Source organism: Natrix helvetica (assembly GCF_964273705.1).
Source record: "Natrix helvetica genome assembly, chromosome: 1".
NCBI lineage: Eukaryota > Metazoa > Chordata > Lepidosauria > Squamata > Natricidae > Natrix > Natrix helvetica.
Window position 1 is genome coordinate 119,673,131 of NC_138548.1, and position 12,300 is coordinate 119,685,430.

General features: G+C 44.8%; 1 protein-coding gene across 3 annotated transcripts in view; it reads left to right on the plus strand.

Moving 5' to 3' along the window:
- The window catches only part of SYT7 (synaptotagmin 7), a 272,500-nt gene that overhangs the window by 84,548 nt on the left and 175,652 nt on the right, over nucleotides 1–12,300 (plus strand). The window lies entirely within an intron of this gene.

Sequence of the window (12,300 nt, forward strand, 5' to 3'; positions counted from 1 at the left end):
CCAGCGCATGAGTGACTGTGCGTAAGGCGTCCCGGTCCAGTAGGGGGCGCAATTGGCGCACCAGGCGAACCTGGTGGAACGCCCCCCTTGCCACGGCTGTCACATGGTCATCCATGGACAGCCGGGCATCCAGGAGGACGCCCAAATTGCGTGCCCGCTCCACGGGGGCAAGTTGAATGCCCCCAATGGCCAATGATGGAGTTAATTGGCTGAACCGGGGAGCTGGTACCCACAGCCACTCCGTCTTGGAGGGGTTGAGCTTGAGTCGGTTGTCATCCATCCAGATCCGTACGGCTTCCACACACCGGGACATCACTTCGATGGCCTCGTTGGGGTGGTTCGGGGTGGAAAAGTACAGCTGAGTATCATCAGCATACAGGTGGTATCCCACCCCGAAACCACGGATGATCTCACCCAGCGGCTTCATATATGTGTTGAACAGGAGTGGCGAGAGGACCGACCCCTGTGGCACCCCACAAGTAAGGGGGCGTAGGGTCGACCTCTCTTCTCCTGCCAACACACGCTGCGTCCGGCCAGAAAGGTAGGAGCCGAACCACCGCAAAACAAAGACTGCTAAGGAAAGAGGAGGAGGCAAGGCAAAGGCAAAGAGAAAGCACGTCTCCTCCAAGGGGGCCAAAGAGGCAGGCTGCAGCTCCAAGCCCCCAAATACGAAAGGCAGAGGCACTGAGCCTTGAAGCGCATTTGCCACAAGGCCAGTAGCAAGAGGGCTACCCCTGGCCAGGAACCTGGGGAAGGATTTCCAGAGATTCTTTCTCCTGGCAGGACTGCAGATAGGGAACACCCCCCACCCACCCACAAGTGAGGATTTTCTTTGATACTTCAGGCATCTAGGGGGCTGCACAAGGATGGCAATCACCGCCACAGCCCACAGCAGCGGGACCCTCGCCACAGCCCTTCCCGTTCACACCTGCTGGCACATCATATACCACTCGCATCAGGGATGCCCAACTTCCAGGATATGATGATGCGGGCCTTCCAGTAGCGTATGGCAGCAACCTTTCAGCAGCAACAGATGCAGACCCAGGCAGCCCCCGTGCCTAGGGTCTCGGAAGGGCTAGAGACTCAGAAGGAAGATTTTCCAGAATCACCTTCCTCCTCCCAGGGGGACAGCAATTCAGATTCCGAAGAGGGCGAAATCAGAGAGGATAGACTCTCTGAGGATGAAGGCATGCCTCCTCCCAACCTACCTTCTCTGCATTGTTCCAGCCCTCTTTGTACAAGTCCCTTCCGTTCAAGGCCAAGACATCTGCCAAGCTTGGCAACAGGTCAACAGAAGCCCCGGTACAACCCCAGAGGTTTTCAGCGGAAAACATTTTCGAGGAGAAGGCCATCGAGGCAGACATGGTGCCCACACCCAAGTCTTTCCTAGACATGATCAAGCGGCAATGGGCCTCTCCCATGGCAAGCCCCATGCCCACTTCCACGGACAAGACCTTCTTCAACATGGACAGGGACATGGCCCAGGTGCTTTCGCAACCCACCATCGATGCGCCTGTCACGGTCCTGCATACGCCTACTAACATGCCAGGGGAACCAGAGGATGCCCTGAAGGCGGAAGACAAAAAAGCTGACCTCACCTTACAGAGGATGCATCAAGCAGCAGCCTGGGCAGTGAGAGCAGCCACCATCACCTCCTTCTTCAACTGGTCTTCTCTGCTGTGGCTGCAAGACCTGCAGCAGCGAATCCCCATTTCGGATGGCAGGGCCCACCAAGACATCAACAAGCTGGTGGCCGCCACCCAATTCTCCTCAGATGCTACCTTAGCAGCAGCCAGGTTTGCCTCCAGGGCGATCGCATCATCTGTGGCATCTCACAGGCTGCTTTGGGTGAAGGAGTGGCAAGCGGAAGTATGCCACAAATGGTGCCTGGCATCGGCCCCCTTCAAGGGAGAATCCCTCTTTGGAGCAGCCCCGAACCATTCCTGGTAGAGAACAAGGACAAGCGGAAGGTGCTCCCCACCATTCACAAGAAATCCAACTTCAGGGTGGCGCCATACCCTAGATGCCCCAACTCTTCTGGGGTCAGGATTCCTTCAGGAGATCAGAATTTGAGTACTCGGACCTCAGGCAGTACCAGGGAGGTTTTTCATTCAGGCAGAGATACCCAGATAGAGAGCAGAGGGCAGGCAGCAGAAGAGGCCCTTTTGAGGGGGTGGAGGAGGAGGAGGCGGGCGCTCCTTCTGCAAGAACTAGACCTACACCTATCTCACCTTCCATTGGGGGGGGGTGCTTGGCATACTTTGCTGACCGTTGGGACTTTACCTCCTCCGACAAGTGGGTCCAGAACACAGTTCGGTATGGCCTCTCACTCGAGTTCCTCTCCAACCCCCCGAGTTCCTTTCGGAGCTGCCCTGTCTCAAGCAACCCGACCCGGAGGTTGCTGATGCAGGAGGCCATCCAACACCTGTTGGACATCAGGGCCATCCAGCCAGTGCCTCTAGAGCAGCAAGGCCAGGAGTATTACTCTATTCTCTTTGTAATTCCTAAGGCCTCGGGCGGCTGGAGAGCAATTCTTGACTTGAAACGCCTGAACGGTTTCATCTGCTATCAGAGGTTTAAGATGCATTCACTGCATTCCATCCTGGAAGGGATTAGGCAGGGAGATTTTCTCACCTCCATAGACCTCACAGAGGCTTACCTGCATATACCCATAGCTTCGGAACACCGTAAACATCTCAGGTTCTGCTACCCAGGGCACCACGTCCAGTATCAAGTCCTGCCTTTTGGGTTGTCATCCGCCCCTCGAGGTTTCACGAAGATAATGGCGGCATTGGGAGCTCACCTGAGGCAGGTTCCTGTTCGAATTCAATGTTATTTAGGTGACCTGCTGTTGCAGTCATCCTCCTTCAAGGGTGCGCTACGGGATCTAGACACTACTATGGCAGTCCTGAGAGACCACGGGTTTTCGGTAAACCTGGCCAAAAGCCACCTTCACCCCTCCACTAGTCTGGTCCACCTAGGAGCCCTGATAGATACAGAGGCAAGCACGGTTTCTCTGTCATCAGAAAGACAGCTCTCTCTTAGGCAGCTAGCCGCTCAGGCAGCCAGGGGGCATAGGGTATCCTTAGCCACACTGTCCAAGCTGCTTGGCACCATGGTGTCTGCTATTGGCATTGTCCCTTGGGCTCGGTTCCACTCCAGAGACCTCCAATGGTTCCTTTTGCCTTTTCAGCGAAGGTGCATGAGCTGCTCCCAGACCAAAGTTCTTCTGCCCACAGAAGTATCCCGCTCACTGACTTGGTGGACATCCCCAGCAATCGCCAAGGGCGAGATCTTCAGAACGCCAGATGGGGTGACGGTAACAATGGACGCAAGCCTGTTTGGATGGGGCACCCATCTGCGGGCTCAGATGGTGCAAGGACAATGGAACGAGGTGGAACTGACTCACAACATAAACTGGTTGGAGCTCAGGGCGGCCCGCTGGGCTCTCCTTCAATTTCATCACCTTGTCAGGAGCAGCCACATCTTAGTCCTCACAGACAACATCACCTCCAAGGCTCATATAAACAGACAGGGGGGAACCAGATTGAAGGCCCTCATGAAGGAGGCCAAACGACTGGGGCAGTGGGCCGAAAGGAACCTTCTGTCATTGACTGTGGAACATATAGCGAGGGTGGACAACATCAGAGCCGACTGGCTCAGCTGAACCGAGGTGGACAATTCAGAGTGGAGGCTGCAGCCGGCGATATTCGAGGAAGTGGCAAGGCATTTCGGACGCCCATAGGTCGACCTATTCGCCACCCCTCTCAATGCCCAGCTCCCGAGGTTTTATTCTAGGTATCAGACACGGGGGGCAGAGGGGGTGGATGCTCTCCGATACCCATGGCCCCAGGGGCTCCTCTATGCCTATCCACCATTACACCTGATTCCCAAGGTCATATAGAAAATCCTGCGGGAGGGGACGGAGGTGATGGTGATTGCCCCACACTGGCCCCAGAGGCCTTGGTTTGCCGATCTCCAATCAATCTCGGTGGACAGGCCCTGGAGGATCCCCCAGGAGAGGATCTCCCTCAGCCAGGGATCGCTGGAACACCCAGACCCTCAGCGGCTTCAGTTGACTGCTTGGCGCTTGAGCTGAGCATCCTGAGGGAAGGCCACTTCTCCCCCAGGGTGATACAGACTATTCAGGCGGCTCGCAGGCCTTCCATGGAGCGCATTTACGGTGCTACATGGCATGCCTTTTCAACGTGGTGCAGCTCCAGCAGCCACGATCCAGTTTGAGCCATGATCCTGCAGGTTCTGGACTTCCTTCAGGCGGGCCTGGACAGAAGGTTAGCTCCCAACATGATTAGGAGACAGATCTCGGGCATTTCATTGGTACTTCTGTGCGGTAGGTCTCAGACCTTGACTCACCACCCTATAGTCAGGCGATTCCTCAAGGGGGCATCCAATCTTAAGCCACCTACGGTACACAGGTACCACTCCTGGGACTTGCATAAGGTGTTGGACACTCTGACAGGCCCTCCTTTCGAACCTTTGCGAACTGTGTCTCTTAGGTTTTTGACTCTTAAAGTGGCCTTTCTGGTGGCTTACCTGATAAGCTTCTTCTCATAGTGGGGGAGGAGTATCCAGCCCCTCCCTGATAGGGTTATGTAACATGAGCGTTATGTTTGATGGTTGAGCTGTTCTGTTGAAGAAATAAATAAAGGTTGAAACCAAGATAAAGTCTGGAGTGGATGACACAGCGAGTCAGATAAGGTTCTTCACCGATAACTGGGTGGTACCTGATGACCAGGGCATGGCCCAAAGAGCTTATCGGACTCAGCCCAATTAATGAGAGGACAAGGTCAACCCATCCTGGATACTCCCCCCCCCCATGAGAAGAGGTGTATCAGGTAAGTACCAATGCCCTCTCCCTTGGATTGAGCCTTTCCCTCCTGCAATTCTGGACTACATTTCAACACATTTCATTCTTCAAAGATTTCCTTTAATATTTACAATCTTAGAAATTTTACATCCTTTTGTATCTCCCAATTAACTGACAGTAAAAACTGGATTATATTTTTGTCTTCCACTTAGAATCTTTAGTCCCTTCTATGTCCAGTTTCTAAAATCATAAAACCACTTATTTTTGTTATGAGCCAAGACAGCCAAAATAACTCTGGATCCCACAATAACCTATTTATTTTTTGTAGTTGATTTCAAAATGTTATAATAAAAGTCAGTGTTCCAAAACTGACTGGACCCTTCATTCATTTGTAACTTTCTTTGATCAAAATCTTATTTTGCTTTTTGCTGTTTATTTTAACTTCTTTAATTTCTTAAGCTTGAAATTAATTTTTATTTTGTTCAGAGTTGAAACTAAACTCACCTTGCAATTTTTTAAAGTTATCATTCTGAAAGTCTCCCAATAGCTTTAAGATGGTTAATAAGCAATTTCCAAAACTGATTAGATGATAAGGCTTGAGAACGTAGTGTTCTTTAAGAGGCTCAACCATGATTGTAAGCAAGAAGGCTAATTTCTTCATCTCCTGGTGCTGCGGTCTCCTCACAAGGAATAGTCGTCCAGAGTACATGTGGGTATTCTCCTGTTCTTTCCTTATCTGGAGAGGTTCCAAAGAACTGGTCTATTCACCAGTTCTTTGGTCTTTGTCACAAAGATCAGTTCTGCTTTTGCAGAGATGTCTCCACTTCACCATGCTACCTTAGAAATCTTGCTGTGTTGATGTCCTTTATTGCCGTCAGATACTTCTTAACTGTGACTCTTTTTTAGTTCCTTTTTATAACATCTCCCCTAAGTAACCGTGGATTGTGTCTTTATCTTTATGTGCTAAAGCCATGTGGAACAAAAGACCAGATATCCTGATCATTTGATAGCTGTACCAAATAGTTTGCTGTACTTAATTATATTTCTGTCTAGATTTTGCAGGAAAACCTAGTCCAGTTTTTCCCAGAATTGAAATACAGATAAGTGGTAGGTTTTGGTGATAACACGTTCACAAACTAATTAGTTAGGGCTTATTAATGTGGGAATAATGTAGGATGATAGTAAAGGATAAAATTGAACCCATCTTTCCCCCTCGCTATATGTTTATATTTTTAATGATATTAAAATGAGAAACCAGAACAGTGTTTAATAGGAATTGACTCGATGAGGAGCTCTGGGAATTTGTATCTGTCACACTGTGAGTTGACTATAGTGCCATACAGATAATTCTGTAATATATCAAATTCCACCGAAACAAACTTGTGGAAAAGTTGAAATGATTAACTGTGTAATTTTTTTCAGGAAACAATCAATGAATAGCTTTCAACAGGAGCTGAACATCCTGCTTCTAAGATCAATTGAAGAAGGGCTGCATGGCTGGCACACTGAATTGTTTCCCAAAAGCTTACAATCACAGAATTATTTCAAAAATGCATTTCAATGAATTATTTAAGAGTGAAATGGTTGAGTGCTACTATTCTACCTGCATCAGAGAATTGTGTCAGGAAAATTCTATATTGTAATTTTAAGTAATTATTTAGATTACATGTCCCACTAAGCTTTACTGAATAAACTGTAATTGGATACAATTCATACAGACACATTGTATGGATCCATTATGTGTTTTATTTCACTTAGCATGTTCTGTAACCCAGCCAAAAAATGGTAAGGGATAAATAGTAAAGCATGGTCACCCAGTGTCTAGTTTGTGAAGAACCTGCTTCATTGTATCTGGAAGTTACATTACAGTTCTATTGGATCATTGTCCTTTAATGATATTTAGTTAGCTATATTGTGATTCTACAGTGGAGTGAGAGACAAGGCTACAGGAGACTCAAAGGTCAACAAAGGAAAATAGAATTATTGTTTGTCACACAGTAGGCCAGATGTTTAGGATGGATTTGGCATTTTATCTAGCTATCAAGTCCTTCTCAAAGACCTGGAAGGGGCAGATTTTTCTTTTGATGGTATTAAAGGTATCCTTGCAGGGATATAACCTATTCCAAGTAAAGCTGCCTTTGCAATTAACTGGTGGTGATTTTGTCAATGCCTCCTGTTGGACTTGATCTATAATAACTATTATTATTAATCAGTTCACAACAATATGAAGTCATAGACGAAGTTCTTTAGCTGGTATTGACCTTCATACATATCGAGTTCTTTCCAAGAACCTAGGTAGGATGTCATAATGTTTTGGTTAGTACATGTAATGGATATAAGCAGTGTAGCCTTTTGCAACTGACAGATGGAAATTTTGTCAATGTGCGGATTTTCTAAGTACTGTCCATTATTATTATTACTGCTTTTGCTTCAATGTATGCTTAATAGTTTTGCCCACGGGGCACAATAGTCAAAAACATGACTTTGAAATGTATGACATGATTGATGAGTGGCTGATACATGTCCTAGAATAATAGGCTTCACAAAAGAAGATGCTAGAGAAGTACAATCTATTCAAGAATGATGGATGAGGATTAGGCTACAATTCCTTACATGCTTACTTGACCAGAAATCAACAACCTGATGCTGTTTAGGTATTCAAGTCAGTTCCTGGTGATTTCATGGATGTATTCTTGTAATTTCCTTGGTTACAACATGGGACTAGTTTGCCGTTACCCTTTTCTGGGTTTTTTTTAAAAACCCTAATCTAGTTAACAAACCTGGAATTCCTTAGTAAATTGGTGAGTTTTCATATAAGTTACTGACTCAGTCTAAGCAAAAAATCAGACAGATACTAAAAATGATGTTTCAGACCTTAATCAATGTTAGAAGACCAACTCCTGTCTTCTTGTCTTCCATCTTATTATCACATCATGGGTTGCTGTTCCTCATTACTAGCTTCTTCCTCTCACATGCCTCAGTCTCTATAATTACTTCTGTTTCTCGGGCTTTCTTTTTTTTTTTTTGATTTGCATAAGGGAAGGGAAGACAAATAAAACATCAGTGGACCCCAGAAATACTTTCTCAAAAAGTCCATCCAAGAGGCTATTTGCCTTTTGAAATGCCCTTTTCTATTTACGTTGTTTTCTGTTTTTGTGAAAGGGTGTGGCAGAATGCTGTTCTCCCTAGATAATAAGTATGCAAAATATTGTATGACTACAGCACCACACACAGAGAGACAAATCCTTTTAGATTTAGCCATGACATTTTTGTTATTTTGCTGGCATTCATCCATGGAAATTTATTCACACACACACACACTACACATACAGAGAGAGAGTGTGATTTACTCTACCATAAAACATTTTCTGCTTGAAGAGATTTATGTAAGTGGCAGAGCTTCTCATTTGTTGCAGAAATGCCCTACAAAATATTTGAGAACTCCCCAAAAGCAAACAGAAGCAAACATCTTTGGTAAACCCAAAGTACCAGACCTCATACTTTAGCATTGTTTCTGCATGGACATGTTTTTTAAAAAAATTGTAATCCAATAAGGACAGTGGTAAGCTTTGTAAATACAATACCTTCAGTGTTATATAGTTGAAGGGATAGCCTCACAATTACAGGCTATCATTCCTAATACATGCCATTGTTCCCTTTGATGAATTTAGTCAGTAGGCTATTGTCCTTACTTCAATTGCTCATCAATTGGATATCTAAAATGAAAGGTCCTATTACATCAAGGGGAAACTTCTCCTTTAGATAGCTGTCTCACCTGCAATCCTCTGATTGAGGTATGGAATACAAGAAAAAAAGTGGTTCTCAGTTTCTGTAATTGTCAACCTTTCCAGATAGTCCATATAGGAAGCGTGACCAGATGAAATTAACTCTACTTTATTGTAAGGCTACAGAATATTGCACCACCCCATACATTAGAGAGATTCTTTTCTGTGTTTATTTCTCTGGCCATTGGACAGCTGCAGGCTCCCTCTTTCTCATCTAGGTAGAATGTAGAACATGTTGTGAGCCCACAGAAGAGGAAATGGTGAAGGAAATGTTTTGGAAGGGACCCTCCTTAGTTTTCTGGAAAGTAAAAAGAAAGGAGAAGAGAAATACTTTCAGCCTTGCAATTATTTTTTAAATTTTAGCCTTACAATTGAGCTAGTTTTTCTGGTGTTGCTGCTTATCTGGACTGCCTCACAGAGCTTACAGTCTCCCTCAAGAGGCATAGACTGGGAACACTTTGGATGTGAGATATCAGCATAAACCATCACTCAGTTTGCTATTTACCTCTTGTATTAGAATGGGCTTCAGTTGGCAAAGAAATGAAAGGTATTATTATACCTCATATCCAGAGATTCTCAACCTACAATTTTTCTAGTTCATACTAGCAAGGGGTTTATAAGCACTCTGGCCATCTTACATGGCCAGTACTAAGGCAACAGGAAGGTAAGTACATAAACTCCTCTTGTCAGGTCCCAAGAACCAAAAATGATAAATGGAATTATTTCTGAATAGTTTCCTTTATTGTTCTTCACCTATAAACAGAAACTTGCCAAACTAAAGCAACCATTTGCATAACTATAGACATACTCTGGGAATGACCAGGAGGGAGCCATTTTAACCTTCCTCCCTATCAAAATTTCCAAGCTTTTCTGCCTCCTTGACCACTGGAATGCAGCCTCTTCCTACTGGAAATCCAGACTATATTCCATTACACCTCTAGAGGTTAGAAAAGGTCCTCCTATCTTACTTCTGCTTCAGCTTTCCTTCTATTCCTGGGTTGCATTAGAACTAGGCAACTGTCAATTGTTTATTTTTCTTCTAATGAATACTCATCTGGAACCCATGGCACATTTGGGTGAGGAAACAAGAGTAGAAGAAGCAAGCCCAGGCCAATTAACCCAAATAACTCTGCAGCTCCATTAAGATATGATGCAGGAATTGGTTTCACATTGGTACTATATTGTTGGCATCTCAGCACTTAGTTAACCCTGAGCATCAGTTTCTTCATCCATGCCTGCATTCCTGCACAAATACAGCTTAGTTAGAGAGTAAAGCTAAGAGGAGGAGATTGACTGTGAGCAATTTGGGGGCAAGGAAGGCAAAAGTTGGATACATGGCAATTCAGATTTGTAAAGTCTCACTCCTTGGATTTGAGAAATGAGAGCTTTTAATGTTGAGTACCTTTAATTTTCAAGTAGAAAGAAATCATGTGGAGCAGGACAATAAAGGAATGACAAATCACTGTTGTTTTGAGATTACATTTAAAACTGAAAAGCCGTGGGGACCAAGATAGATCAAAAGCACCACTGAAGAAAAGGATAGAGGGGAGGGAGGAAACATGCAAGTGAAACAATGCCCCAGAGACCAGCATTATTCAACTCTGCTACACAACTTCACAGGGTGCTGCCCAAGACTCTTATGCATTCCTTTCAGCCTCCTGTGAAGCACTTTTGACACAACCCCAGTGCAGTGTCCAAGCTTCATGCCATACATTTTCCTCCTCCACATCTAGAGTAGCATAAGACAAGCATATTTGTTGCCAGCAAAAAACTGGAGCCAAGCACATGGGCGTCAAATACAGGCTTTGAAAGTGCAGTGTAGGAGGGTATGTTTATGTTTCTTACTCTATGAGTGATTGTGTGTGGGTGTAATATATGTGAGTGTGAGGGAATGTTCATGTGTGCATGAGAGAAAAGAGGACATTAATGTGCTGCTGAGAAAGAAAGAGAGGGGGGGGAGATGGGGGGAAAAGAAAGAGAGTGCAAGCAGATATAGTATCACTTCGGATTCTATAGTTATCCAGGCATTAAAACCCTGGGATTAGCCAGCTGCTTCTACTCCACAAGCAGAGTGGGTTTGTACTGGCAAGTTTCTCCATCAATGATTTAAATATTAAAAGTTGTTATGATAGATGAATTACCTGTTCTTATAATTTCTAATTTAGTTATTTCCCCCAGCAGAGCATCCCATGATAGTTTGACGTTGGCTGTTGCTAAAAGAGGTAACAAATTCTCCTCCTCCTAGTTTTTCAGTAAGGGATGGAGCAAACCACACTTTTTTTAGAGCAAATATATGCAAGCAGTCTCTTCCACAAGTGATGAGAGACAGGTACAGTACCCAAACAAAAAAGGTTCTTTGCCATTTGCCTACTAACCAAGACTCAAATAAGACAGCTTAGATTCTCAGTTCTCAATTCTCGGTTCTCAATCAGGACTGGGTCTGCTAATTATAAAGCACAATTCCAGGTATCTGCCTCATTTTTCTTTCACCTCTTTTTAAATTGATGTCTCCTGCGCTCCATACTTCATCATCATCTCAGCTGTAGGTAGGGTTCCCCCCCCCCCAGTTCCCACTACCAGTGAAGTGGTAAGTCATCTCCTTATCATGCAGATTGCTGGAAGATAGAAATGAGATATAACCACACTTGGGATTATTAGAGTTCCCTTTGAATGCATTAGTTTGCTTGAATGATCTTAATAGGATTAATGAGCACAAAGGGGGTTGTTAAGCTCTGATCTGAATCCTACTTGAAATATCTAAATTTTCAATAGAAGAGAACATAGGCAGGATTGCAGGACTGAACTGTGGAGTCCTTGGTACTCCTTGAGCTTGATTGTTTGTTTGCAGACATGTCATTACCTGAGTAGGTAACAGAAAATAGCACTGTAATCAAGGAACTACCAAGGAGAAAACCACACCCCTATTAGCACTGGCAAGGCAAGCTACTGTTTATCAACAAGGAGCAAACCCCGCTCCATACTAGAAGTGGCGATGTTATCTAGTCAGGTAATGAAACCTCTGAAGCAAACAACCAAGCTCAGGGAGCACCATCTAAATTTCTCATGGAGTGCCAAATGGCCTGAGAATAAACAGCATGAAAAAGAGGGCATCTGAACTAGGAATGGGAATCTGAGTTTTGCTGATCTACAGCTCCTAGCACCCTCTTCCACATGCTAAAGTGAAGGAATCAAATTGGGGAGTTGAAGATCATGTATTTGGACATCAGAAGAAGAGGTCTGGTAACTGTCTGGGGTGATAAGCTGAAGGCCGACGTCCATTCTGGAGCTTCCTGGGGATGTCCAGGTGTAGAATGCAAAGATGATGCTGTGCCCTGAGCAATGGGCCTTCCTTCTTTTGCATACTGTTCTCTTTTAGGTGGGATATGTATGTTTTTTCAGCTTTGGTATCTTATATATATATATTTCTTTGGATTGTTAGGTTTTTTATTTATTTTCTAGGTTACAGAAACACACACACACACGCTCTACACACACACACACAAACACACACACACATACTGTCCATATTATGTTGCCATCAGATACCTATCTGTGATCTATATATTTAGGTAGTTGGAAAAGGAGAAAGTCATGCTTTCATATTATTATGAGCATCCTATATGTTATAGGAGATGAGTGCAGCAAGACACCTAAAAGGTGTCCCTCCATGCTTCAAAGTTATGTAGG